The 5,587-nt window shown below is 49.0% G+C and overlaps 1 non-coding gene across 1 annotated transcript; it reads left to right on the forward strand.

The window, feature by feature from the left end:
- The first annotated feature begins 621 nt into the window (after window positions 1-621).
- LOC144669194 (U2 spliceosomal RNA) lies at window positions 622-811 on the forward strand. Its single transcript, XR_013573630.1, has one exon. It is a non-coding gene; the product is annotated as a U2 spliceosomal RNA (small nuclear RNA).
- Window positions 812-5,587: the final 4,776 nt, after the last annotated feature.

A 5,587-nucleotide genomic window follows, 5' to 3' on the forward strand; every position in this document is an offset into this window, starting at 1 on the left:
GCCTTTGCAAAGATGGTCTAGAGAGAGATGCAGTGGTTGCTGTTGAGGTTCATCCTGAGCAGTTCTGTGACACAGAACTCTGTGCTCTACGGGCTGTTCCCAGGGACACACACCGAGACAAACATCAACTGCAGCTGGAGGATCATCAACTCGGTGGAAGACGCTCTTTGGTCTGCCCGAAACTTGTTGGTCTTCCAGCGCAAATAGTTGTCCCCGACTGAGTGTTGCAGACTGGCACATTCCAAGGTGCAGGACTACGTGCTGAGGGACGCACTAAAGCTTGGGGCAGCCACCGCAATGGCGCAATGGGGAAGGGTCGCTGTCTAAGACCTTTCTGCCATAGGGCACCGAGGGGCTGGGAAATGTTGAGAGCCCCTCGGGCTGTACAGCTGAAAATGAATGTCTGCAGTGAATACTAATTGTATTGAAGCACCTCAGAGAGCAACATGATGTACGTTGATAACTCCAATACCTTTGTCTGATTGTCTGCATTGACCAGATTGAAATGATTGTAATATTCATTGAATGTATTGATGCACTTTGTGATCCATGTGTAAAAGTTGAATCTGATTGTAGTTTTGTGATGGTGATTTTGAAATGTTTTGGAATGTTCTTCCAGATATTTTATGAATAAAGTATATTTTTCATTAAAAAAAAATCTGTTCTTATCAGTTTAATATCTGATACGTCCCTTATCCGGGGACCAAATATTAAATTGATTTTTGGAGCAGGGAGATGGAACAGGATCTTTCTCCGTCCATTCCACACATCGACCCGGTATTGCAGCGTCTTCAGGAATGGTGCAGTTTTGCCCTCTACAGGGTGAAAGGGAAACTGAAAAGAAGAAAAAGTCATTCAGAGCATTGTCCTGCTTTCCATCATTGATCTGGTTGAACTGAACTTGTGCTGAGTGGCAGGACAGGCTCATTGGTGCCAGACTGACTGATGCCCCCTGTTGGGTTTTGGTGCAACTGCAGGGATGCTGCTGGTGTGCACTTGTGCTGCTTGTCAGGGTGGAGCCCGGGACTGGACGATGCCCCCTGTTGGGTTTTGAGGCTGTTGCAGGCGCTGCTTCAGGGAGGCAGCATCAAGCAAGAAACGTCCTGATGCTCAATGCTGGCTGTCGCGTCTTCAGCCCGTGTTCGGCCACACGCAGCAAAACGGACGGTGAAGCCGGAGGCTGGGGAAGACGGGACGGGCGCATGGGTTTCTGGGTTATCGCTTCTCGGACTTTTGGCTAAGATTAGTTGTAGTGAAGCGATGGCTAAAACCAAAGGAGCCCCAAACCAGGGGGTACGTAACACCGTTCGGGTGGCAATGAAAGACAGTGAAGGAGGAGCACCCATGGATCGGGCCTTCCTCATCAAGCGGATCCTGTTGAAGGCGTGTGGATTTGAAGCGGAGGAGATCTACTCCCTGCGAGACTTCCCCAGCGCTGGATATTTCTACGTGACCTTCAGGAATGTTGCTGCCTGCGTCAAGTTCCTGAAGGTGTTTGAGGAGAAGAGAGACCAGCTGGAGATGAAGATCCTGACGGTGGAGCCGCTCTTTGCTCTGCCGTTGCAACGGGACCGTGTGGTGACGGTGCATCTCTACAAACCCCACGTCCCTGTCGCCGACGTGTTCACCTTCCTCGCCAGGTACGTCGACAAGGTTGGGAGCTGCACCAAGGTTAGAGACGCCTTCGGGATTTGGACCAGCAAACGCCAGTTTAAGGTCACGCTCAAGACCGACGGTAAGGGAGCCATCTTCCATCCTCCTTCCAGCTTTGCTATCGGGGGAAGCCGTGGCTACCTTGTCTACACTGGGCAACCCAAACTTTGTCACTCATGCGGCAAGTCTGGTCATGTGGCGGCCAACTGCAGCGCCGCCCTCTGCAAGAACTGCAAACAGGAAGGGCACCAGACAAAGGACTGCAAACAGACTAAGTACTGCAACCTGTGTGGCGAGGCAGGTCACCTCTACAGGACCTGCCCCAAACGCTGCCTCACTTATGCACAGGCAGCCAAAGCCAACGAGGGGGAGGCAGAAGAAATGCTTCGTGTCACTACTACCAAGGACACTTGCAACGCTCCAACCACCATGGCCCCCAGTGAGAACAATGGGACAAAGGAGGACGCAGAGAGAGACAAGGTGGAGGAAAAGATTGAGGCAGCAGACAGCCGATCAATAGCACTACCCCCTGAACCTCCCACTCCTCAGGAGAGCGAATCAATGGAGGAGGAGGAAGCAGCGGAAAATCAGCAGGGAGAGTGGCAGCTGGTGAAGAGAGACAAAAGGAAGAAGAGGCTAAGAAGGGACCAAGCCACTTCCCAGACAAGTGGCAAGAGGCGTCTCCCATCCGACGCGGATGACAAGGGCAGCTGCTCTTCGGACGAAGAAAGGCAAGTGCAGCACCTACAGAAGAAGCGGAAAAGCTCTAGGGAGTTGGAGGACGAGAAACCCGAGCTCCAGAACACTGGAGACAATGAGGAGACCAGCGCACCCCAACTTTGCCTACAACCCGAAGAGGCCAGCGCACCCCAGCCCCAGCAAGCTGGGAGCAGTGAAGCGCTCAGCGCACCCCAGCTCCGGGAAGCCGGGAGCAGCGACGCCAAAGAGGGGGAGAGGATTGGAGAAGCTTCTCCAACAAAGGACATTTCAAATCCCGTTCTCTACACGAATCCCCAGATGCCACCTGAGCAGAACATCTCCAATGGGGAGGTTCAGGACAGTTTCCTCAGCCTATCCAAAGTGAGGCAATTTGTGAACACTATGGGTATGCAGGAGCAGACCAAAGTTCTGGGACTCTCAGGCAACAGGTTTGGTAAGAGACTAAATGCTTTAAAATGAGTGTAAAGATTGTATCCATAAATGTGCGCAGCATTAAATCTACTACGCAATGTGTTGCGACCTTGGACTACGTTGTCAAGGTCAAAGCTGACCTGTTGTTTCAGCAGGAGTGTGCGATACCGCACCTCAGCTCCTGCAGGGGTCCAAGTGAGGCCTCACCCTCCCACTTCAATCCAGCTTCACTCTCTGCAACATCAAACATTCCAGTTAGAGAGGGGAAAGGGGGACGTCCAACATCTAGAGGATCAATGTCCTACCAGCTTCAGGTACAAGATCTCTCCTTCCTCTGGGACCTAACCACAACTCCCTTGTGGCACCACAGTTACCCACATGGCAACAGGCACAAATGTCAATGCTCGATTCCTCCAATGGGGTCCAGCTAAACAAGAGAAATAGCCCATCAACCAGGTTGTGCATCACATCCCCACACAACATCTCTGAGGGAGAGAGAGGGAACTGACACATTCTGCACCTTCTGGAAAGTACAAGCTTTGTTCCTGGAATCCCTCTGATCCAATGGAGCAACTTTCAGGTGACAGGTGATGAAAATCTGAGGGACACATTCAACACAAGTCATGATTCAGTGACTCCCTCCCAACATGGAGACCCCAATGATCAGCTTCCTCTTACCAAGGAACGGTCATCTCCAAGGAAACGGAACGCATCCAGGTCAAACCGGAGCTTGTCCAGCTCCCGCTCGTCTCTTGGCAACATAAAGGTTGAAAAGGAGTCCTCAGCTTTGCTGTCCAGGAGGCAACTGAAGAAAGATTAAAGAGGGACAGGAAGTGAATCAAGTGAAGCCATTGAGATGGGACCAGCTGGAGAAAGCAGAGAGCTCCTTACCCATTGTGGTCAATGAAGCTGTATCTCGGGGTGGAGTCCTTGTCTGGGCTCAATGTAGCTACACAGCGGTCAATGTAGAGCTTCAGGGGCATGTGGTTGGTCATTGAAACAGAGGCCTCAATGTGAATGAGCTCACCCAGGTAGTAGACAGTCGAAGTGCGCTCTGTAAGCCAGTCACCTGAAGTACCTGAGGACAAGAGTTAGAGACAGTGGCTGTAACTCCCAGTGAGTGACTACAGGAAATCACTCCCCATCCACCCATCACATACCCTTCATTAGGCGCAGAGAGAATGACAGATTCCCTTCTCCAGACTTGGTGGAGCTGAATGGGATCCAGGTGGGCTTGATGGGGTCACTGCTCACATTGCCCTTCCTGGAAAGGCAGGGGAGTCATTTTAGGACATCTTCAGAGACCACCAGCAGCTGTAGATCTTATTGACAAAGAGGGTAAAGATTCTCACCTAAAATAACGACTCAATGGGAACAACAGCTCCATTCGTTCTCACAATGACAGATCCATGATACTCTGGGGTGTGGTTCAGGTGGGTGGTGTAGATGAGGAAATCTCCAATCATCTGAAAGAATCAGGTTAAGGAATGAAGAACTGATCTGAAATGAGAATGTTCTGCAGAGGGCTTAACAATCAAGTCATCCCATCCCCTGAAAACAATTCTGAGGGGGATTGACAGGGTCAGTGTGAAGAGGCTGCTTCCCCCCAGCCGGAGGAGAGTTGATTATTAGGGGTAGGCATCTCAGGTCAGGGGGTCACTTAAGATTAATGTGACAGGGAATTACTTCATTCAGCAGGTGGTGAATCTTTGGGATTCTAGCCCAGAGAGCTGTGAATGCTCAGTCACCGAGTACATTGGAGACAGATGGATTTATTTTGGGGAATGAAGGGAATGTTATGATGTGGCAGATGATGCTAGTCGGGTGGATCAAATCTACGAGGGAAACTTGATCAGGCACTCAACTGTTTTGCAATTAGTATATTATTTTGATTTCAGTGCCCGGAATTCAGGAACAGCAAAGACTGCCACAAATTCAGGAGGTTTAGATAAAAATGTAAACATTTAAAGAAAAGATTAAGCACATCCATTAGGTTTACAAATTACTATAAGAACTCCCAAAATTCTGATTAATCTGGCTCCCAGTGACACCTTCATTAAGGCAACAGTTAAAAAACAGATTTGTACAGACCCAGGCAAAGCAACACCACCTGGACAGGAGAATTCAATACGAGTTGACACATCCTTGGTTCCTTTAGACAGGAACTTGATGCAGAGGCTGGAGGCTTCTCACATTTGCGAAAGATCTTAGGATGTCTTCACCACTGACTCAGCCTCATCCCCTCTACAGGTAAATTCCATTGTTCCCATATCTTGTTGCAACTTCACTTTTCATAATATAAAAGTTTAGTACTAATTTATATGTAACCTTTGAAAAAATTAACACTTCAGCTTAGTTCTGAAAGCTGGGAGTCACATCCCACCATCGCTTGGAAATTCAAGCTATCCGAATTTTATTGAAAAAGCAAATTTTCATCACATCTTATTCTAAACCTGGTTCGATTAAAGTGGACTGAAACCTCCAGGTCGATTGATCTGAATGAGGGGAATAGAGCTGAAAATCCTCAAAACAACAAAAGGCAAAGCTTGGAGGATCCAAAGAGAAGGTTCAAGACCAATGGGGCTGATGTCATAGGTTGGAGAGACTCAGGGACCAGTTAAAGTAAAGAACAATACAAGATAGAAAGCTAATTTGTAGTTTTATAAAGCAGGAGACAGCTATCTCCTCAATATCATTGACATCTCACCCATTGTTGGAATGAAGAGTGGGAAACAACCTACAGCCCAAGCTTAGAGCAAGAGCTGAGGATTCCCATTACCTGCAACCTGCTGCCACACTCATG

The sequence above is a fragment of the Cetorhinus maximus genome, chromosome 28 (genome assembly GCF_964194155.1).
Source record: "Cetorhinus maximus chromosome 28, sCetMax3.hap1.1, whole genome shotgun sequence".
NCBI classification, from domain to species: domain Eukaryota; kingdom Metazoa; phylum Chordata; class Chondrichthyes; order Lamniformes; family Cetorhinidae; genus Cetorhinus; species Cetorhinus maximus.